This window comes from Phocoena sinus, chromosome 3 (assembly GCF_008692025.1).
Source record: "Phocoena sinus isolate mPhoSin1 chromosome 3, mPhoSin1.pri, whole genome shotgun sequence".
NCBI lineage: Eukaryota > Metazoa > Chordata > Mammalia > Artiodactyla > Phocoenidae > Phocoena > Phocoena sinus.
In genome coordinates, this window is record NC_045765.1 from 75886285 (window position 1) to 75912092 (window position 25808).

The window sequence follows — 25808 nt, forward strand, 5'->3', positions numbered from 1 at the left end:
AAACATTATGCGGAGAAGTAAAGTTTTGTATTTTGGTTGTCTGATAAGAAATATTTATTATGTTCACAATTGATTTGTAGCAGAATAAACTGTAGTATATCAGTTTTCTAGATCTTCTGCCAATTCCGATTCCCTTTAAAAATCATAATTACTATATTAATAGACATTTTCTTAAAACATACACTATATTCCACTATGCCAAGGTTTGGAACTGCAGAGACAGTCCCTTGCACCTAAAGAGGAATAAATAGCTCTTTAAGATAAATATAGTAACTGTTACAAGGAAAGTTAAATATTCTTTGGAAACATAAAGAGAAAGAATTAACTCTGCTTTTTATGAAAGAGAGATCACTCATTCACATATTCACTTACTTATAAGTATCTATTGTGCCTACACTGTATATTAGAAACTGTACTAGCTGGTAAGATCTATATATAGTCTTTTTAAAATTTATTTTTTATTGAAGCATAGTTGAATATATATAGACTTGAAGAATATACAGAAATTACAGTCTGGAAAGGAAGAGAAAATGTACAATATGGTCATAATAAATACTAAAACACAGAAGTACATAAAGCACTTGAGAGGAACTCAACTCATATTGGAAAGTCAGGGAAAGCTTAAAAAAACGACAAAATTTCTAATCTGAGAGCTGAAGGATGAACTGGAATTATAAAGTAATAGTGAGACGTGCTGAAAAAAGAAAGCACTGCAGACAAACAGCATGTTCAAATACGTATAAGAGAGAATTTAAGACATTCTAGGAACCTAAGGAAGTTCAACGTAAATGGAGCTTATCATAAACTTGAGGAATAGATGGGAAATGAAGTTGAGAAATAAGCAGAGACTATTTAACATAGCACTTGGAAAGTCATGTTGAGACGACTATTGAAGGGTGAGTCTGAGTCTACCAAAGAAAGGAAGAATGAGCATTCCCAGAAAGGGAGGCTACATTGTACAAACACATAGAACTATGAAAGTCTTATTTAGCTAAAAGCAATTAAGCCAATGGGATGGAGTTAAGTGGTTACTGAATAAGTATGGAAGGGGTAAGAGATAAAAGTATTAAGTCTTACCTACCACCTTAGATCTAAAATAACTCTTTCCTTTGAAAAACATTATCATTTATTGCCTTGAAAATTCATTACATATTAAAATCATAATACCTTTCTTTCTATGTTGTTCTTTATTGTGAATGTTTTATAATTTATTTTAAAGTGCAGGCTCCTTAAAGACAGGGAGTGCCTAGCAATCCCAAACCCAACTGATACTTGTTGATTTAATGATAGAGTAGGTGAAAATCCAACACTTGAAAATAGTACACTTGAATTTCTTTGTTAATTTTTAGTTGTTGGTATTTCTTAACTCAAGAAAAGGCAAAAAAAAAAAAAAAAAAAAAAAAAAAAAGTCCAAAGTAGAATCTGCTTATATCCTTGTTATAAATACCTACAAAGAGAAAAATATTGAGAAAAGAGCAGAGATTCATTCCATTTCTGAATCCCTAAGGATATGCAAGTAATTATTACTAAAATCTCCCCCTAACTCACATGTCTATACATATTACATTATTGAATATTTGTAAACTGAAGGAAAGAGAAGTATGTAAGATACACACTATTTGGTTAATTTCATCTTATACCTGCATCTTAAAAGGTGTTACTATTTCATAAGATTTTTTGCACATTATGTTTCATCTTCAAACTGACTATATTCACTGTTTATATTTGTTTTAGGTGAGATCTGTGTGCTTAAATGGAGTATGGCTCTTTTTTGTCATTTAAATCATCTCTGATTAAGGTAAATTATTACTAGGCCAATTTGTCATTGATGCTATTACTATTTGCAGAGACCAAAATAATCTGAATGATCAGGCTTCATTCCTAGTCAGTGACCACATACAAAGAGTTCATCTTTGTCTAATCTAAATTAAAGCCGTTTTCCCTTTCTCTGTTCAAACTTCTTAATGATATTCTAATCTAATTAGCATAAAATATTTTTCAGCTGTGAAAGATACCTTAGCCAACAGACGGTGCTATGTATAAATTTTTTGTTAGTGTATAGTACTTAAAAATATAAATTACAGCTGAGCTGTAATTTAATTACATTGTTAGAAGACATATGAAAGTAAATTTCTTGAAAATACATATTTCATAAAGCTTGTAAGAGATGAGAAAAAATGCAAAGTCACTGAAGAATGTTTGAGTTGAGTCAGGGGTCACAGGCTTTTCAATTATGCATGTAACCTTGTTAGAGTTTGGGATGTTCATGTTCATAAAGATGAAGCTTAACATTTGGTTTGATTTGGGGGGCCTGGAAGTGATCAAGAGGTCAACTGTCTGTTCTGAAAATACCTTTCTCTGAAATCTTCTTTCTACCTCCAATATCCTGTCTCTTCAATCCACCTTTACATGACCACCACATCAACTTTCAAGGCCTGTCTTTTTGCATTTAGCAATGAGAAACCAGTGTGGTCTTTGAAAAGCTGAATAAAAGAATCCAAGGTCCTGATTTCTCTGTCTAGCCTTCAACTCTTTACTGTCAACCTACTTTTCAAGCGTTTGGTCCACCATTTCCCTGCAAAAATAAACTTACATAAATCAGTTACATTGACCTTGTAAGATGCTGTGACTAAGTCACAATCTGGAACACAGCCATTGGTCAACATAGCCACATATGCCACTTTTTTCTGTGATGCTGTTTTGATGACAAAGTCTATAGATATTCTTGTTCAACTCTGAACTCTCCTAACACTTAATATTATTACATTTACTTTAACTTGATCTCACATTGCTTTTTGTTATAAAATGTCTTAACAGAAATAAATCTAATTTGCTGTGTTTCTGGTTTATTGACTAAATCAAAAGTTTGTAGAAGATAGAGCTGGTAACATCAACGTGTGAAACTGATGAATTCAAATAACCATTTTCAGTTGGATTCTGTTCTTTTAGTAGCAGACTGATATACATCTTCATCTATCAACAGATTTTCAGTCTTGTTCTCCTTGAAAAAATACATAAGATACTAATTTTAGCTTTTTATTTTTACATAGATTGTATGAATAGTTGTTACACTTAGGTTTATAACTTTTCTTTTCTCTCGTAGAATGTTCCACGTGGATTATTTACTGCTTTTGAGTAAGTATTTGTGGAATGGAAGAAGAGAGAACAATGAGACCAGAAAAGCCCAGAATCCATTTTTCAAGGAAAAAATTACCAATTACAGCCATGATAAACATAAAGCATTTTATTTTTTAATTAATTTTGATTGGAGTACAGTTGACATAAAATGTTGTGTTAGTTTCCACTGTACAGCAAAGTGAATCAGTTATACACATATCACTCTTTTTCAGATTCTATTCCCATATAGGTCATTATGGAGTATTGAGTAGAGTTTCGTGTGCTATACAGTAGGTGCTCATTAGTTATCTATTTTATATATAGTAATGTGTATACGTCAATCCCAATCTCCCATTTTATCCTTCCCAAAGTATTTTAAATATACTCAGCAATACACATAATGAGAAAACTAGTCTTCACAGTGGGCTTAGGCTGTAGCATCCAGGGCATTTGAGAATGGCTCAGTTCTCACACAAAACATTTCATTGGTTATTCTAAGCTTGTTAACCACTTCATAAGCATTTTCGTTTGGCTTGTTTTTATAATTCCCGTCACTTTGTTGGTATTCATTATTATTTGAGTCATGGTCATCATGCTTCTATATAAATCTTTAAATAGAATTGCCTTCTGTTCTTTGAAAATATGAATAATTTCTAATTTGCAGTATTTATCCAATAACTGGAGATAATGAAGAGCAGTTGATATTTTTTCTGAGTATGAATCACACTTTAAAAATTTCTTTGCTTTTCTTCTAAAACTTTTGTAGCATATTGTTCATTTTACATAATATACTTTAGCAATTCTATATCTCAATGTTTTCTTACTAAAGGTTGTAGTTGCTTTGATTTGTTTGCTTAGGAACTTCTTTGGATTAAATCTCTGAAATCTGTTTTTCCATCAATGTGAATTTTTTATTTTGCTTTTTTATTGTTGTATTTTAAGCATGTATCCCTAAGGGTTTCTCCTTTGTCTACACAGCTTGTTATTCAGTGAAAGACTGATCAGTAGTTATGCTCAAACATACCCACTCCCTTTTGATGGATCTCTGTGTGGTTCAAGGAATACATTAAAAGTTTAAACCATTTTCAAGTCTTGTCTGGCTCTTATTTTGTGCCATGCCCTTTCACATCTCCTCTGCATGTATGCACAAGTTTCCTTGGCCAGTGATCATGGGTGGCTTGCCCCTTCCTCCTGTCTCTGCTGTGCATGAGTCCAGCCTTAGGTCAACCCAGGATATGTACAGAGCTTATCAGCTGGTTTACCTTCTGGCACTCCCTGGAAAACTGTCTGGCTATCAGTTATTTGCTTGCCCTAAAAGGACTGAAACCTCAGATTAGCAGATCTTCTGGCCTCTCCTTGTTTGCTTGATACTGACTTCACCACTTTAACTGGTGGTGCTTCACTTCAAGGGAGCCACCCCTAACAGCAACAGGCAGACTGCTAATTTTCATGGTCTGCCCCATCCTGGCTGAACTATTTGCCAAAAGAGATGAGGTGTGTTTAGGAGTACTGCCAACCAAGAATGCCATATAGTCCCACTGTTCCTACTCAATGTTCGGTAGTTTTCGTGAACAAAAACTCTCTGGTTTGTTGTATATAGCTATTTCTCTAGCATTTAAATAGCTGTTTTTGACAGTTCTGTGCAGCTCTACAGTGAATTTCTGCCTAGAGAATTTTCAACCTCTTTACTTCACCGTGACAAAAGTGGGTCAGTATTATTCTCCCCCCAAGACCATTCCTATCAAATTCATCAGTGGGCAGTCAGTCTAACAACTGTTCTGTTTCTTCAATTTGACAAGTACTTCTACACAAATGATATATTCACTACTGAGATAAAAAAGTTGACCTAGTCCGTTTTGCTTATTTGTTTAAGAATTTAAGGTCATTACTGTAGTTATATATTTGGTTTAACCGCAAGAAATATTCACCCAATTACTTTGAAATTTATCTTTCCCTTTGCTCATTTATATGATTTATGTAAACTTTTTCTCATTAAAAATAAAATAAAACAAATCTTGTATTTCTTTCTATGATAACTTTATAAAAGAAGTTAAAATATGTTAGAAAGCAAATAGTAGCCCAGGGTAATTTAGAAAGATTTTATTACTTTGTCCTTTTTGAGGTTTAAATTTATAGAGAGTTCTTCCACTTCTTAAGGAGGAAGGGTGAAAGATATTAGAGTATTTGTGTTTGCTTTAGATTAAAGTGAATTTATTCAAGTCTTTACATCATTTTCTTGAAATAGAAAACTGTATGGTGCTTTGAAAGTGACAACTACCACTGCTGGAATCAGGGTGTCATTAGACTGAGATCTATTGAAATTGACTTCGTTGGAGTTGGATAAGCCAAACATAATTTCCTATGGCCATTCAGAGCTCTAGTTAACATTTTAACTTTAAATTTGGGGTTTATGCATATTTTAAGGTGGTTAGAAAATAACTGCCTCTAGTATTGTGAGGTTTCAAATGAAAAAAGAAACTATTCATTAAATAATTTTTTTCCATTACTATTATCTGAATGCAAAATAAGTATCCATTTAAAAAGGGGCAAATTTATGAATTTCTACTTAATCTACTTCACAGCAAAAGATTCAGAAGAGAAATAGAAAATAAGGGGAAAATTAAGGTACATAAAATAATAGTTATTGGTTTGGAGTAAAAAGAAAATACTTACTTCAACATAACTATGTAAAAGGTCAAAGAATATTTTTGAAAATTCTAATTTTACTGGATACCTTATAATATATTGCATCAAATAGTTCAGAAAGGATTCTAATTTATTTTCATTAAAAGAGTAGATATATTATGAATCAATAATTACCCTTTGTGCAATCTGACTAAAGAATAGGCAGAGAACAAGATACAGAAAATCTACATAAAAATAAATGTAAAACCTTATTTTTAATTTTGAAAATGTTTTCTGTAAAAGACATAAATTTAATTCCACCAAAAATTTGTACATAGTAAGTTATCTGTAACATATTCAAACTGCATGTGTGTAAAGTAATAGCTCACTACAAGGCTGACATGTGGCTTTATTTAAAATGATGTCGGGACTTCCCTGGTGGCGCAATGGTTGAGAATCCACCTGCCAATGCAGGGGTACACGGGTTTGAGCCCTGGCCTGGGAAGATCCTACATGCCGCGGAGCAACTAAGCCTGTGTGCCACAACTACTGAGCCTGTGCTCTAGAGCCCATGAGCCAGAACTACTGAGCCCACGTGCTGCGACTACTGAAGCCCATGTGCCTAGAGCCCGTGCTCTGCAAGCCCCTGCTTGCCACAACTAGAGAAAGCCCATGCACAGCAACAAAGACCCAACACAGCCAATAAATTAATAAATAAATAAATTTATTTAAAAATAAATAAAAATAAAGTGATGTCAAATTGAGATATTAGAGATGAGAGAGATTTTGTAGCATAGTGACTGGTTTTGTCTGAAATATCGTCAGGGGTAATCTTTTTATTTTAATATAAATCACACTTTATGTATTAAGTTTTCACTTTTTACCAAGGATTTTTATAAATATTTTCTCTATAATACGACTTTTACAGAAGATAAAATTGCTGCCAGATATCCAGCAGATTGGAAGCATATATTTCACTAACCTTAGATTTCTCATTTTTTACCAAGTCCGGTTTACACACCAACCTTCACAAATAGCTCTGCAGTTTTCTTTTAACCTAAAACAGCGGCATTACACTCAGTTGTTTAACAGTAAATGACCCATGAGTTTACTGACAAAGAAAAAGTGGACTTAATATTTTATAAGTGCAATTACTCCTAATAAAGCTTTTTTGCACTGGACTTGGCTTCCCGAGCCTTTTGGACAATTGGAAGTATTAAATTCAGCATCAAAGTGCAAAGAGCTGGTATCATTAAGGATACTCAAAAGCATATGCCAAGACACAAATGGCAATTCAAAACAAATTTAGAAGGCTTAGAAATTGCCTTTATTTAGGCTCTACTGGAAGCAGTTCTCTTAGATGTATGCGTATAACACCTTTTTAATGACTCCATTTCTACACTGCAGAGTTTAGTCAGCATGAAATACTCAGGAAGTAAATGGGGATTGGGACATTTGACACCTGGGTCTATGACAGTCTGTGTCCAGGAAGGTGTTTATGATGTAGCATCAGTGATGTCCTATTTGTCTTTAAAAAGAAATTGGTCTTTAACTGCCAAAAATAAGAGTATTAAATAGGGGCTTAGGAGGTGATCATGATGCCATTTTTGTTACTGCCTTTCCTTTCCCAAGAGAAAAAAGAAGGGCTGGGAAAAAATTTTTTTGACCAGATGAATATTTGATACTTAAACTGTCTACAAGGTAGTGTCTGAAAATAAAAAAGATACATGCTGTGGCTAACTTGCTATTGACAAACTAGTGCTTCCATCAACCCCAAAGAATCAACTTAAAACTGAGCATCCACCCAATGTTCATAGCAGCACTATTTACAATAGTCAAGACATGGAAATAACCTAAATGGCCATCAACAGATGAGTGGATAAAGAAGACGTGGTACATGTATACAATGGAATATTACTCGGCCATAAAAAAGAACAAAATAATGCCATTTGCAACAACATGGATGAACACAGAGATTTCCATACTAAGTAAAGTCAAACAAAGACAAATATCATATGATATCACTTATATATGGAATCTAATTTTTTAAAAAGATGCTAATGAATTTCTTTACAAAATGGAAACAGACTCATAGATTTTGAAAACAAACCTATGGTTACCAAAGGAGAAATGTGAGGTAGGGGGAAGGAATAAATTAGGAGCTTGGGATTAACATACACACACTACTATATATAAAATAGATCAACAAAGACCTATTGTATAACACAGGGAACTCTATTCAATAATCTATATGGGTAAAGAATCTGAAAAAGAATGAATATATGTATACGTATAACTGAATCACTTTGCTATGCACCTGAAACTAACACACTATAAATCAACTATACTCCAATAAAGTTTTTTTAAAATAATAATAATTTAATTAAAAAACTGAGCATCAAGAGGAAGTTGAGGAAAAGATTTCCAAAGATTATTCTAAGGCCCCAACTGTTAATTTATCGCTGCCATTCATGCCTAGTAATTTGCTCTGCTATGTATTTTTATTACTAGTAAGAGTTTGAAATAAAGTTTAAAAGACAATTTTACAATCTATGAACTTAAAGTTTGGAGAAAAAACCCCCATAGATGAAGTAAACTAGTATAAAACAATATTGCACTATAGCAAAACTTTTTAAAAGGCTTCACTTCTAGGGTTGTGCTTATAAGAATTTATTAGCAAATGTTATATGCCACATGGTAACTTTGATTTATAAACTGCGGGTGTTTCATTTCATTGTTCCAATTATTAAATACAAATATTTTTATGGCAAGGATTTTTTCCTTGTTTTCTCCCAGCACATTTTTACTGAACTAGCCATTACCTCATTTAGCTGCTTTTGTTCAAATGAGTTTTCACCAAGTCTCTGCAGGGATTTTTGTTCAGTTCTGCTTAGAATCAGGGAAAGAGACCTAAATAGAGGGTTCTCTTCAGAACATTGGTTCTGTAACATAACCATTTGTGTGAATCGATATAAATACTCTTGAAGAAAATATCTAATCAAAAGCCCTTTCAGCACATTTCTCAGTGGTCTCGGAACTACCACAAGAGGAGCTGGTTGCCAAAGCTCCTCTCTGCCCTCCACCACCTTCTTCTCTTCGGCTCTGGTAGAGGCTGCTTTGTTTCCCAGGGAGGGTATTATCCCATTTTTCTGATGTTAGACTGAAGTGGTACATGTGTAGTCGAGCTCAATGAAAGAGCCTGTAGAGGGTTTTTGTTTTTGTTTTTTTTGCCAGCTGTTCTCTTGCTCCACACCAAAAGCCATAAATTCTTTATTGAAATAACCATCACTTCAAGGGGGCAATTGGTCAGGAGCCAACTAGGGACAGTGAATGGAGGAGGTCTTTTAAATGCAACCTTGAAGCTAGCTATGGAATCCTGACTTACCACAAGCTGGAAGTGGCCCAAACCAGAAGAACTTTCAGTCAGTACACAGCTTCACAGAATCCTGGGGGTGGGGGGAGAATACCACTATGTCTTTTAGACAAGATCTTGGCTGGGCCTCTGTCAAGATACATTAAGGAAAACTTTTATTTTTTTTTTAGAGTTAGCAGTTGGATTCAAGAAATGCAATGGATAAGAAAAGAAAGCTCATATTCCTTCTGCCTACAGAAGCTTAGACTAAATAGACCTGATATTCTACACCTACCAAAATACCTGAGGCTGGGCAGCATTGGGGGGCTTTCTTGGGAAGAGGATGTGGGGTCTCAACTGGATCATTTACATCCAAACAAGTCAGTGTGATTTGAGGCTTTTTACCTTAAACTGATGGTGAAATAATGACAAGCAACATTTACTGAGCATTTACTATGTATCAGCCAATAAGCCAACAGTTTTCTGTGTTATTAAATATATAAAATTGCCATATAGACAGATTTGGGCAATTTCATCTAGTTCTGCATAATTTATTATTTCAATTGATATTCACAATAGCTATGAATCGATATCATCACACCAACCTTAAAGATAAAGAAACTAGTCAGTCTTTCCCAGCTTTTGTTGAGAAGGTACTGTTTTAGGTACCTGATAAGAATGAACCCATTTAATTATTGCAATGACCTAATGAGGTACAACAGATTATATCCAGTATTAAGATTTAACTACAGATGAGAAAGCTGAGGCCCAGAGAAGTAAAGTACACTGTGGAAGCCTGCACAGCTTATAAGGGTGTAAAGATGGAAACTGAACGGAGGCAATACGATCCCAGAAAATGCAGAAGATCAGGTGACGCTTCCATCGTCACACAGTCAGGAAGGTGCAGAGCCACAGTTCAACCCAGGTCTTTTTGATTTTACAGATTATACTCTGTAGAACTATTCTATCCTGTGGTTGAGAACTGAATAAAAGAAGCCAACGCTTGGCGAGCATTCTACAGTTAGTAGAGATGAAGTATGCTTGGATTCCATTTTATGAAAGAAACTAACATTTTTTGAATATTCATTATATGATAGATACTGGACTGGCAATTGACTTAACTTATCAATTTCCATCCTCCTACAGGAAATTATTATCCCCATCTTAACGAGAGAAAAAAATAGGTTCAGGGGTGTTAAGTAACTTGCTCAACTTGGCAAAGCAGGCATTCAAGCCCAAGTCTGTGCCATTCCTTTTGGTGATGCAGTGGAAGGAGCAGGAACTCGAGAGCTGGTGAAATACTGAATCTGAAATTGGACTGCTGGGGCTTGCTTAGAGCTGCAGGGCAGGCTGAGAGGTCTTCAGGCTCTGCACACGCCTGGGGAGCTAAGCACCCTGGTCTCTTGCAAGCCAGACCAAGTAGTGATCCAAAGCTTCCTCGTGATGCCAAGCTGTACAAGATTCAGAGCCACAGCCTCCATCAACAAGCCAGAGTCTTTTCTTCTGCAGTAAGCTTTGCCCTGCAGGGCCAGGATCAAAACTTGGTCTCCACAGGCCTCCTCACACAGATTGTTACCAAGAAAGTAAATAATCTAAAATCAAAAACTCTGCTCTGGAGGAGGCAGGAAAGACAAGAGGCTTGACTGTCCTTGCTTATTGCAAACAAGACAATTTGGGCTACAGCTGGTGCATGGGAAACTCATTACGGCCACTTGAAACCTTGGCAAATACAGCAGGTAACCTGAGAGCCACAGCATGGAGCCTCCTGGTCCAGTAGTCAATCAATCTGCTGGCCAGATTGTGCCAAAGCAGACAGCACAGACCAGAGCGAGGCAGCAGATTAGGCCCCAGTAGCGCACATGGTCAGCTAAGTAGGAAAACAGGGCTGCATCGTGATCAGCAGTGATGGCAGAAGCAGCTCAGCATAGAATCATCATCAGTTTCTCTGAAGTAGAGACAGGATTTGACAAAGTACCCTTGAGAGGGGGTGTCTCCATTATTAATAACGGTAATAATAATGACAATAATAATAATAATACAATACGTGCTTTACTGTATTAGTCAGGACCCTGGCATTAAACAGAACTCAGATTAGATGGGTTCATTGAAAAGAATTTAATGACAGGACAACTTACAATAATGAGGGTAGATTTAAGAGACCCCCAAAGTAATGTTGAGATGCTGAGTTTAGTAAGCCTGAAAGGTGCAAGGGGAAAACATTGTGCTGTGAGGGATCAGTAACAGCTCAAGGTAGCTGTGATTACGCAGGATGCAGCCACCTTCGGGACTGTGATTTTGAAGGTGGAAGGGAGTGAGGAGAAGATTCCCTGACTTGTGTTTCCTCCCATTGACTGAAACAACCCAAAAGCCACACTGGAAAGGGAGCCCAGCTGATGCAATCTGTGCAGATCAGCTGCTCAGAGATGGGCATACAATGTTTTTGAGTGGACAAACACATTAATCATCTAATCATCAACTTTGATAAGTGGTTCAGTCTTTAGAACAGTGGCAGCAAATGCAAATCTCTTCAGGGGACACACAGGTACACAAACACGAAGAGGGAACAACGGGTCAATAATAGACTAGTGACTATGCGCTCATCTAAGGGTGCATGGACACAACCCATGTCACTGCCTTTCAGCCTCAGGGTAATGTAGACCCAGCACTGCTAGAAGATCTGTTTTTAGAAGTGAGGCAGAAAGTCCAGATTATTGTGTGAAATCTCCTTAATTTTAAATATTGGCAGTTCATTGGGGGAAAAAGTAGAGTTGCTGATGATCAAATAAAACACACCTGTGAGAGGTATTAATCCCACTTTTTGGAAATGAAGCAGATTATGTTGTGAATTCTAATTTTTTAAACATTGGCAATTCATTGAAAAAAAATCCTGTGATGACCAAATAAAGAACATCTGTGTAGGTATCCATCCCACACGCCACCTATGTTGGATTACTCTTCTTCCCCCACTCATATCTTCTAGGTTCTTTTTTACTCCAGACACTGATGAGGTAAAAAGCTTCACTATGGGGAACATGATACACGTTTTTACAGCAGCACTGAATAGATTTCACTTTTCTGCCCCAGGGCTTTTCTGACCACCCCCACCCCCCCACCACAATGTTACAGTTGGAGGAACCACCTAGTACTCGGTACTTGCATCTGAGTAAATAGAAATTCAAGAAGGTATAGATGACCAATGTGGTACCCAAGCTAGTTGATAATCACTCCCCGTTTCATGCCCTTGGCTGGGCAATTCCAAGACCCATGTGCATGGCTCCTCAGAGAGTTCTACTGCAATAACCCACAATGGTAGACAAAGGATGAGAATGCATCCTTATGCTAGCTTCGCCTCTCCGTGCTGAATTTTCCTGAGTCTCTTGCTCCCGTACCTCGGGATAGAATACCAGAATAAACCACCTGCACACAACCTCCTTCTTAGGCTTTGCTTTCTGGAGAGACTGCTTCTAAGACGCTATCATTTCACAAATTCTGCTTGAGAAAAAATCTTAAGAAGGTTTTTCTGACTTTGTCTGAAAGACACTTTATGTTCACAGAATAAATATTGAATATTTGTGACAGAGGATCCCACCCAACCCTAAGTGTTTAAATACATGCGTTTAAGCTGAGAGAGAGGGTAGAAAGACAACTTGCATATTTGTGGCCAGGTATTGACCCAAGTCAGGAAATATATTCTGTAATGAATAAGCATGAATGTTTGGTTACCTTTTGAGCCCCCATCCCTTAGGAAATCAGTAGGAAATTTGATCTTGTCAGGAAATATATTCTGTAATGAATAAGCATGAATGTTTGGTTACCTTTTGAGCCCCCATCTCTTAGGAAATCAGTAGGAAATTTTATCTTGAAATATTTAACTTTTTTATGTGTTTAAATGCTGATTCCTAAAGTGTTTTTTGCACTCTTTTAGGTAAGGGAATGTATAATACATATATTAACATCCTTCACAATAACAGTGTTAGTGTGTAAAGCCTAGCAAATAAGCATGTGATTAAACAAAATAAGACACAGTGTCAAGTGATTTATATTTATAATCCATACATTGATTGATCAATTCATCCAATTATTCATATGTTCAGCGTATGTTTATTATGTACTTTGTATATGTCAGGCACTGTGCTACACCCTGGGTTATCACAGTGAAGCCAAAGCTTTATCCCTGCCTTCATAAAGCTCATAGGCTAGTTTGTGGAAAAATGAAGTAAACATGTACAAATAGAAAATTAATAAATAAGTAAATTTGTCAGAGAAATATACAGCGTTCTGGAATTACATCAGAGGTACTCTTAACCCCAGATTTAGGAGATGAGAGAAAGTTCCTATAAGGAAGTTAATTTTCAGCTGAGATCTTAAGGACAAACAGAATTAGCTGAGGAGTAGAAATAGGAAAGGCTTACTTCTAGTACAAGAACCCAAAGGTGCAAGAGCTAGGGGCTGTAAGAGAGCACTGGAATGTTTGGATTGTGGGGAAGCACGATGAGGGTTGCTCACTAGAGAGGCAAGAAGCAGGTCAGGAAGACCACGTAAGGCATGTGAAGGAGCATGGTCTTCACTCCCTCTGGTTTTGAGGAAGGAGGGGGCAAAAACTCCCAGGCTCTCTCAGCTTTCTCTGTGGGAGGGCATGGCAGAACCCAACAGCGAATGTCAGCCCTTTTCAAAGAGAGGCAGCGGCTGGCTGCTGGAAACAAAAGCACACAGAAAGCGTACTGAAGCTGGGAAGTAGGCTGGGGAGTAGGGAATTGTTACACCATCACAGTAAAAAGGAATCTGAGGGTATCAGGATGAAATGCTTCCGTTATTCAGTGTGCCAGTACTCACAAACACAAATGTGTATTAGTCATTATAGCTATACACATTAACAAGCAAAAGTTATTTTGCAATGATTTATAAAAGATGTTATCTAACATTACCAACGTTTTTACATTATTTAAAAATTAATGTAAGTCCTCCATTCCACAGAACATGTCTGGCACACTCACAGCAGGAATGGTCAGCAGTTGACCCAAGCTGAAAAGTTTAGATGACCGTACAACCTTTATCTTCAGAATCCAGGTCTTCTTAAAAGTTAACGTTAGCTTAGTCCCCTCTAATTTTATTGTTCTGCCCCCATCTCTTCGGCCTCAGGAGTAAAGTTCTTCCCTGGGCTGCAACCATGGGATCCCTGAACACACTGTAGACAAACCAGCTACCAACCAAGCAATTATATTTATTGAGAGCCCCTTTGCACCAATGCCTAGCAGAGCCCTGACAAAAATATGTTGAAGGATATCATCTCTCCTCTGTTTTAAACACAGCCATACTCTCCTTACAGCTCAAAATCAGTCTTTTACTTCCATTTACAGATTGCTCTAGACTCATTTATTATTAGCGCTAACACTACCATTTTTATACCTTAGGCTCAAGGCAAGAGAGGTACAAACCTGTGAGGCATTCATTTTCTCATTCATGTCAATGCCAGCACTTCTCTTGCACAAACCTGAGAGTGAGTGTCTCCTTAAACTGTGCACCCAGGTGCCTCACATCCCTCACCCTAAACAGAGTATAGCCCTATGTAGACTCAGTCAAGAAGTAGTGCAAAAAAGGAGGACTTTCTCCACACTGGCCAGAAACGGTTATCTTTCTCCTCACTCCTTTTTACATCCAGGGATGTATTTTGTATCATCAAATCATTCAAATCCAAAGTGTATAAACTCCAAAGACAGAACAACGTAAAATACAACCATAGCACCATGGGCACTGCAGAAATACGGCAGAGCTCACATTCGATCATGGTACATACACACATGTGATGGACAAGACTCAGTTCCTTGTCTTCCTGTGATGTCACACAGTAGATGAGGATATTATAAAGAGTCTTTAGAAAATTACTCAGGTGTGTTTGTACCATCCCTTCCTTCATTCATGTAATAAAAGTGTCTCGAACATTAACTATATGCCAACCATGATGTCTGGTGCTGGGAACACAAAGATGATGTAGATGCAGTATGGGTCTCTTTTCAAGAAAGTAATTTAATCTATCCTCCTGTCACTGGGAAGATGAGAGCTCACTGTGACAGAAAGTTCATAAAAAAGTAGAAAAGGCTATTTCAGTAACATATCCCATATTCTAACTGTCCTTTCAGCATCACAGCTCTTACTGACTAAAGCGCGATTTTCAAGTGGCAGATTGAAAATGAGACATGGCATGTGTACTCTGAATGCAAAAGTGCTGCTAACCACTTGCCACATTTTAATATTAACTAGTAGTAGAAGCAATTAAATCAGTTCCAGGGAGAACTGGAAGATGGCATAATAAACTTGTCTTGAAATGAAAGAAGTGAAAAGAATCCACTTTACTTGCACACAGGCATTCACTGGCCTGGGTCTGACCACTGAACTTCATTTTAAGATGAATAATTTAAGTTTAAAATGTCAAAGCAAAATAAAGCTCAAAATGGTCAAGCTTAGTGGTTAGGATCAGAAGCTCTGGAACCAGACTGCCTGGGGCTGTTGTTCAGCCCGGCCACTTACTGTCTACTGGACCTTGAATGAGTTACTTAACATTCTGTTGCTCAGTTTCCTCACCTGTAAAATAGCTAACATAATAATTTCTACTTCATAGGGTTTTAATGAGTACAAATGAGTTAATAATTGAAAAGTTCTTAAATCAGGGCCTGGAACGTTGAAGCACTCAATAAAATGTCTTGACAGGGCTTCCCTGGTGGCACAGTGGTTGAGAGTCCATCTGCTGATGCAGGGGACACGGGTTCGTGCCCTGGTCTGGGAAGATCCCACATGCCACGGAGGAGCTGGGCCCATGAGCCATGGCCGCTGAGCCTGCACATCCGGAGCCTGTGCTCCGCAACGGGAGAGGCCACAACAGTGAGAGGCCCACATACCGCAAAAAAGAAAAAAGAAAAAAAAGTCTTGACATAATTATTACTGCCCGGAAAATATGAATAATAATATATTTGTTTTTCTTATACAGTCGTATTTATGCAAGTAGATAAAATAAATTAAAATGAACTAAAAGTAGTACATTTTTAAAATATATTATTGTGGTAAAATGTATATGACATTAAAAGTTGTGGGTTTTTTTAACCATTTAGTGTACAATTGAGTGGCATTACTTACATTCACAATGTTGTCAACCATCACCATTATTTCCAAACTGTTTTCATCACCTCAAATAGAAACTCTGTAACAATTAAGCAATAATTCCCTATTCCCACCTCCAGTCCCTGTTAACCTTAAATGTACTTTCTGTTTCCATCAATTTGCCTATCCTAGGTATTTCACATAGGTGGGCTCATATGAAATTTGTCTTTTTTTAAAATTTATTTATCTTATTTTATTTTTATTGGAGTAAAATTGCTTTACAATATTGTGTTAGTTTCTGCTGTACAATGAAGTGAATCAGCTATATGTATACATATATCCGCTGCCTCTTGGACTTCCCTCCTCCCCTTCTCCCCTGCCCCCATCTAGGTCATCACAGAGCACCAAGCTGAGCTCCCTGTGTTATACAGCAGGTTCCCACTAGTTTTCTATTTTACACATGGTAGTGTACTTATGTCAAACCTAATCTCCCAATTCGTCCCACCCTCCCCTTCCCCCACTGGGTCCACATGTCCGTTCTCTACGTCTACATCTCTATTCCTGCCCTACAAATAGGTAGATGGACCTAGAGTCTGTCATACAGAGCGAAGTAAGCCAGAAAGAGAAAAACAAATATCGTATATTAATGAAATTTGTCTTTTTATGTCTTATTTCACTTAGCATAATTTCTTCAAGATTTATCCATATTGTAGTATGTTTCAGAACTTCCTTTTTTATGGTTGAATATTATTCATTGTATGGATATATTGCATTTTGTTCATCTGTTGATGGACACTTGGTTATTTCTACCTTTTGACTATTGTGAATAATGCTACAGTAAACACTGGTATACGAGTATCTATTTGAGACTCTTTTCAGTTCTAGTAAGTATATATCTATTAGTAGAATTTCTGGGTTATATGATAATTCTATTTAATTTTTTGAGGAACAGCCATGTTGTTTTCCCCAGTGGGTCTACCATTTTCCTTCCCACCAACAAATGTATAAGGGTTCCAGTTTCTCCACTACCTCACCAGAATTTGTTGTTTTCTGATGATCATGATGATTTCCATGCCAGAAGGTTTGAAGTTGTATCTCATGATAGTTTGAATTTATATTTACATAGTGACATATGATGTTGAGCAATTCATGTGCTTATTGGTCATCTGAATAGCTCTTTTTTTGGAGGACTATCTACTCAAGTCCTCTGTCCATTTGTTAATTGGGTTGTTTGTCCTTTTGTTGTTGCATTGTATGAGTTCTTTATATAATCTGGATATTAAACCCTTATTAGACATATGATTGGAATATATGCAAAGATTTGCAAAAATATTCTCCCATTCTGTAGGTTGCCCTTTTTTGATAAATGTTCTTTGATGCACCAAAGCTTTTAATTTTGATAAAGTTCAATTTATCTATTTTTCTTTTGTTGTCAAGGTCAAAGATTTACCTCTTTGCTTTCTTCTAAGAGCTTTATGATTTTAGTTTGAATTAAATATAATAAATTATTTTTAAAACAGCACATATCATATACTATTTGTAGCATGTTTTTCACCTAGAACTACCCATAGGACATTCACACTCAGCTCTCATGATTTGTGGCAGAGATATTGCATATATGATCAGAGCATTCTCCTGGCATTGTACATAATTGTAGCTTCCATCCTCACCTTTAGTCACATCTTTGCACCTGTCTGAGATACTCATACAAATGTAGTTGGACAGCATTTTATGACATAAACCTAGAGAAAAGGGTTAGTGCTCCTGATCTCAAGTACTGGTGATAAGAAGACTTTGACCCTGAAGATGCATAAGACAAAAATTCAGCTAAAACTTTGATTCATTTAAGGAAGAAAAAAGTTCTAATTAAATCCATGGTAGTTTTTAATAGGTATTTCCTCAACATAGGAATTTCAAAAGTTATGCAAGACCTCAATAACTTAGAATTTCCCTTTGCTGAATAATCCTTCAGTTGTTCTTTCAGTTACCAAAGAATTCATCATAGAGGTCCATTTAGATAAACACTCCTTTAATGTATTTTTATTTTTATTTTTTTTTTAATGTATTTTTAAATGTCCTGATGTTAAAAATAATAATTAGTAATGTTATTAGAAACTAAAATATTTCACAAGATCAAGCATATTTGCATTAAAAAATTTTAAGTTATCCAATTTAAAGTAGGGCGTAACAACTATATTTTAAATGCTATCAGTCAAATTACTGAAATAAATAATGTGCTTACAATGAGATAGTGGAGTTTCTCTGGTAATACATCTTTAGTGACTGCGTTGAAGGACTTAAAATTACCCAGGGACTTTTAATTTGGAACAGTACTTGGCTCATTATTTTGCACTCTACAAGTTTTTGGAGGATAAGACCATCAAGACTATGTATTTTTACACCCAAATCCCACCACATAATTCCTTTAACACAATAGGCATTCAAGAAGCACTTGTTGAACAAAACATATAGTTATATACATACCTAGAGTTGATAATTAATAAATATTTGATCACCAAATGAAAAAGCATATTAAAATAAATAATATATAATATTGTAATAATAGTAATTATTACAATCAAGGAACACAATGTATCTTTCCATTTCTTTATATTATTTTCAAATTCCTTCATCAATATTTTAGAATTTTCAGAGTATAGGCTTTCACCTCCTTGGTAATTTTACTCCTAGGTATTTTATTATTTTTGATGTGGTTTTAAATGGGACTTTTTTTTTGCCTTTTTTTGATAGTTCTTTATTACAGAAAAACAAAACATTTCTGTAAACTAATCAGTGTATTAAGTTGTATCCTGCAACTTTACTGAATTCATTTATTACTTTTACACAGAATTAGAACAAATAATTCTAAAATTTGTATGGAACTACAAAAGACTCCAAATTGCCAAAGCAATCTTGAGAAAAAAAACCAAAGCTGGAGGTATCACACTCCTGACTTCATACTATACTACAAAGCTACTGTCATCAAAACAGCATGGTACTGGCCCCAAAACAGACACTTAGATTAACAGAACAGAATAGAGAACCCAGAAATAACCCCACACACCTCTAGTCAACTAGCCTATGACAAGGGAGACAAGAATATAGAATGGAGAAAAGACAGTCTCTTGAATAAGTGGTGCTGAGAAAACTGGGTAGCTACATGTCAAAGAATGAGATTAGAACATTTCTTTACACCTTATACAAAAATAAACTCAAAATGGATTAAAGACCTAAATATAAGACCTGAAATCATAAATCTCCTAGAAGAGAAGAAAACTGACTCACAGATATAGAGAACAAACTATTGGTAACCAGTGGGAAGAGGGGTAAAATAGGGTTATGGGATTAAGAGATACAAACTGCTATATATAAAATAGAAAAAGCAATAAGAACATATTGCACAGCACAGGGAGATATAGCCATTGTTTTGTAACAACCTTAAATGGAGTATAATCTATAAAATTACTGAATCACTATATTATACACCTGGAACTAATATAATATTGTAATTAACCATATTTCAATTAAAAAAAAAAAGAATACATTGTAGAAAACAGAAGTACCAAGCAAGTCAATTACTCAGGGCAAGAGGATTTAAAACCAACTAACTTTTGTGAATTAGATACACATTAATGTCCTATGCATTTAATAAAAGGCACTTTATACATATGAGCTCCAGAAATGAAGATGATTTTTCAGAAGAATAATAAAGTAACATGGATGCCACTTAGATAAAAATATATCTGAGGTATGGACTGACTTTATTGTAGAGTGTATTACATTTAGTGCATAGTGTGCTAAGATTCCTGTGAAGGAAAGATAGTGTGGTTGAGTAAGGAGAAACCTTGCAGAACTAACGTAATTACTTTCACTTCAGAGAACAAGCTTCAGAAGCACTGAGTTATATGAAACTAGAACACACAAAGTTCTAAGTTAAAATACTGGAACTGTTGTTGAGTCTCAAAAGACACTGCCTCTTTCTTCCACAGGATTATTTTTGAAAGTGTATTTTATAATATTTTGAAGATTTACACCTATTTTATTTCCTAATTCTCCACAATAGCCCTATCTTTTGCCAGGTAAGCTAAAGCAAATCTATGATTGGAGTTAGAATGAAAAAAAGTCTATTGATGAAATATTTTACTTTAACTAGTTATCTCAACAAAACAACAATGCATTCAATGTAGTAAGTGTTTTCACTTAATTATACTATTTTTTAAAATAAAAGGGTAGTTGTTTCTTTGAATTGACACATATTTCAGGATGTATATTCATCAACTTCTATAGAAACCTCTGGGGCAAACAACTGGTTCACTGATTTGGCATTTGAGAGAAAGAAATAATCTCCTTGCGTTGATTTTATTTTTCCATGAGACAGAGTATCTTAGACTTCATCTTCAATCTATCAACCTTACCCCACCTTTAAGGACTGTGTCTTTTAAAATGACAAAACTGTGTCTTCAACACCTTTAACTGGCTTAACCATGTTTGAAGCAGGGTCTCAAGTTACTACTATGAAAATGGAGAGGAAGCAGATTGTGATGGGAATTTACATTAAATTAGATCCTTCCTGAGCTGGTAAAATACATGAGAAAATGAAAATAAGGAATAATAGTGTCAGTCATCCATCACTTTTGAGACATATTTTAAAATACCTGTAAAAGTCTATGCGGTTCAGAAACTATTATCATTTTAACAATATTATGCCTCTGTAGATCTCATAATGGAAATAAATATTTGCAATGATACCTCACTTTGTACAGTATGGGACAATTAGATTTTTTAAACATTCTGTCTTTATGTCACTTTTGCCTTGCCCTGGTGAGTGACAGGGATTACAATGTATATATAGTGCATACTTGAATAATGAAATTTTCCATCAGTTCTCTTTAAAGTCTTGGCATGAACTGCAACTACAAAATAATTGTGTGCATGGCAAATGATCTTTAAAATCATTTCCCAAGGCTGGTTTGATTTCAGCAGAACCTTTTCACTTTTGATTAATACTCTTTCCTGTTTTCTGGTTCAGAACACTGCTTCCTAGAGCTACAAATTCAGTTTATGGGGTGCCTTTGACCTGCACTCCACTGGATAAAAATAAGTGTCAATCTAGTGAAACCCAAAGATCTGTTTCTTTAGCATCTTTAGGTTTTCATGGACAATGCAGGGGCTCTGTAAATTTTCATTTTCTATGTGTGCACAAAGGGCCAAGAAAGAGAGTTAAAATAACATTTTTTAAATCTACTGTATTTCTTCTAATCTAGTCTGTCAGATGTTTTTGGATGAAGCACCTATAACGACAAGAGCTCAAGAGTTCACTCCAAGTTCTTCATAAAACAGAACAAAAGTTAAGTTCTTCATAAAACAGAACAAAAGGCAAGTTCATTCTGAAGGCCTTCGGATTTATATTCATTTGTATAACCCTTCACAGTTATTACTTAGATTTCAGTAACCCCCCAAAAATCACTCTACTTTCTCTCCTTTACTCCCCTCATTCACCTCTACTTAACCATATTCTGTACTAGTATTAAAAAACACAATTAGAACCAAAAGGCTCCAGTTCATTAGAAGCAGTCATCAATATTGACAAACACTTTGTCCTCATATTCAAAGAGCACCCACAACAAGAACTGAAGTTAGAAAGAAGGAGACAAGTTTTTCATTTCTTCAAACACACTACTTATATTCAGTTCCCCCCTTCTTTCCCTATACATATGCCACCATCCCCGACTCTGCCACCCATTCATGACAATGCACAATGCACACAATTCTTTATGACACCTGAGGTAAGAGACAAAAATGGGAGAGCTAGGAGTGGACAAGCTGTGGCAAACACTGTACAATAGTTTTCAAAACTTAAAATGCATGATAGGATATAAATTGTCTAGAAATACAAAATAATATCAGTTCATCCCTGTCCCTGATACCGTATGAATAGAACATTGTCTTTCAATAAACTGAAGAGTTTCAAAACTCTTGTGAGAAGTAGAAAAGCTACAAGGAATAATGGCAACAGTAAAACTTACTGATTAAGAACATGGACTTTAGCCCTGGGTTTGAATACTAACTCATCAGGTTGCTGGCTGTTTCAGTGGACAAGTCACTTAAAATCTCTAAGTTATGATTACCATCTTTACCTCAATGATGAAGAAGCAGAAGCTTAGAAATTATAAGTCCAGTCTTGCATGAGACATAAACAAGACTTGAACCTAGGTGCATCTTAGTACAATATTCCTGCTCTTTTTCATTATTATGACTTGACCACCTCTCCATGATGATACAGCATATTCTTCATGCATGTAAAGCCCTCCATCTAGGGTCACAAGCACGTCAAGTGCTGAGTAAATACTGTCCATTAAAACTATGTTCAATGATCTTGGCTGCACAAGGCATTTTGGTTTGAGGTGTGGAACAGCTGGAGATGAGAAGAAAATGTTGGCATTGGTTAATATGGACAGACCCTGTGCAAAATTTGAGAGATTAATTAGCCTAATGTAATAATCTTTGAAAAGTCTTAGTCAACCTGCCATAAATATGTCCAAGAGTGTGCCTTCTCTGTATGTTTATATAATTTTACCTGAAAGATGAGCAATTATTATTCATGTACATAGACTGTATTTAGGTGCAAATGAGGTTTCCATGATTTCACAAGTGTCCAAGATAATCATTGTTTTGGTGAACACAGGCCTGAGAGGCAGAGTCTTGGCAGCTGCATCTGAAGGGAAGGAGGCAATTTCAATCTCCCACAGCACACTTGTCCCAGCAGGGGCCAGGCCCAGGATGATAAAAGAGAAAAGCACAAAGCACTCCGTGGGTCACAATTCAAATCACATTATGTTAAATTAGAGCCTTCATGTAAATAAGCAGGCTTTCTCTTGAGAAGGACATGATCTTTATATGAGGCTGTCTATTTCTTTATCACTCTTTGTTACAAAGCGTTTCGTCAATGACATCCCTAACTTCATCTAGGGTGTATCTGCTATGACCTGTGACAACTTACACTTTCCACAGTTTATTTTATTATTTTGTAGCTCTTTAGAAGGCATCAATCACTTTAATGCTGTTGCAAGGATAACAAATCATGATGAGTATATCACAGTATTTTTAAAACCACAATTTATATCCCATTTTACAATGAATAATGTGGGAGACAGCCTAGTTAAACAGAAAAGGATAAAATAATTCAAGGGGCCAATTAGTAATTGTGTGCAACGGAATCACTTAAATATTATTTATGTGGCCTTGGTTTTGCCAAGTAGAAAAATGGCCCGATTCTTTCTTAATACTTAATTTTAATAGTTGAGGCCCATTATCTCAACTATTAAAATTATAGGAGAACACATACACAATTTCCATGAAGTAAAGAAGAATGGCAACCCATAATTTCTGTCTATTTATTTTGACTATGTCCTCAAATAAATGCGTATTGACTGACTGTTAAGGGCTTCTTATGAAGGTGCAATCCTTCATCATCTTGACACAAAGAGCACAGATGAAGTGATGACCTTTGAGTAATTATAGATTAAGATGACTGACTTCAGATATATAAGTTTAAAGTTGTGGGTGTTTTTAGATAATTGAATAAGTCAACTGGAGCTGGATAAAATAATGTAGTGTATCGCACCACTATTATTTATGATAGCTTTGTGATGAGACTCCCTTTTTCTGGTAACCTATATAGAATGTAGACAAATGTTGACATTGGGAATCTACTTGTATTTTACTTTGACAGCATTTTGTCACCTCTAGTTTAATAGATGTAAGAAATCTCCTGAGACTTACTGATTCTAAAGGCACTAGTAGGAAAAAGTTCATTTGCAAGGGAAATACTTGACACAGTGAATAAGGTAGCATTTATACAAAATTCAAAAAAACTAAATTGTGTTGACTATAGTCTTTTATAAATATTTATGATACTAATTACAGAAATTTGTCTTAGTTTGCTAGTGAATGGGCTAACCAAATCTCATTAGGAAAACATAAATTCAGTAGGCAGAATCTTATTACGTCTGTAAACTAAGATGGCATAATATTCAAATGTCTTACCTTAACCTTATATATATTATCTGAGAGTATTAACTGAAAAGGAAAAAAATAATTGTGATGTATAAAAGCAGATATAAACAATCAATCAGAATACTTTAGAATTCCAAGCCAGTCATAGCTCGAGTATAGCTCAGTCAAGGATCATTCAAATACTATGTTCTCTACCTGCCTCTTATTTATATTAAATAATCCTAGAACTGGTGTCAGTATATTTCTTTCTTCAACTGAACAATTAATTTTGAGTCATGTCTGTATTTAAAGAAATTAGTGAATTATTTTTTATCAGAAATACATCCTTTGTGCTTTGAACAACATCATGACAAAAGTAAAAAGACTACCCACATAGATTTAGAAATGAAAAAGGAGAAGTAAAAACTGACACTGCAGAAATACAAAGGATCATGAGAGACTACTACAAGCAACTATATGCCAATAAAATGGACAACCTGGAAGAAATGGACAAACTCTTAGAAAAGCACAACCTTCCGAGACCGAACCAGGAAGCAATAGAAAATATGAACAGACAAAACACAAGCACTGAAATTGAAACTGTGATTAAAAATCTTCCAACAAACAAAAGCCCAGGACCAGATGGCTTCCCAGGCGAATTCTATCAAACATTTAGAGAAGAGCTAAAACCTACACTTCTCAAACTCTTCCAAAATATAGCAGAGGGAGTAACACTCGCAAACTCATTCTACGAGGCCACCATCACCCTGATACCAAAACCAGACAAGTATGTCACAAAGAAAGAAAACTACAGGCCAATATCAGTGATAAACATAGATGCAAAAATCCTCAACAAAATACTCACAAACGGAATCCAACAGCACATTAAAAGGGTCATATACCATGATCAAGTGGAGTTTATCCCAGGAATGCAAGGATTCTTCAATATACACAAATCAATCAATGTGACACACCATATTAACAAATTGAAGGAGAAAAATCATATGATCATCTCAATAGATGCAGAAAAAGCTTTCGACAAAATTCAACACCCATTTATGATAAAAAACCCTCCAGAAAATAGGCATAGAGGGTACTTACCTCAACATAATAAAGGCCATATATGACAAACCCACACCCAACATTGTTCTCAATGGTGAAAAACTGAAACCAATTTCACTAGGATCAGGAACAAGACAAGGTTGCCCACTCTCAGCTCTATTATTCAACACAGTTTTGGAAGTTTTAGCCACAGCAATCAGAGAAGAAAAAGAAATTAAAGAAATCCAAATTGGAAAAGAAGAAGTAAAGCTGTCACTGTTTGCAGATGACATGATATTATACATAAAGAATCCTAAAAATGCTTCCAGAAAACTACTAGACCTAATCAATGAATTTCATGGAGTAGCAGGATACAAAATTAATGCACAGAAATCTCTTGCATTCTTATACACTAATGATGAAAAATCTGAAAGTGAAATTAAGAAAACACTCCCATTTACCATTGCAACAAAAAGAATAAAATACCTAGGAATAAACCTACCTAAGGAGACAAAAGACCTGTATGCAGAAAATTATAAGACACTGATGAAAATATTTAAAGATGATACAAACAGACGGAGATGTA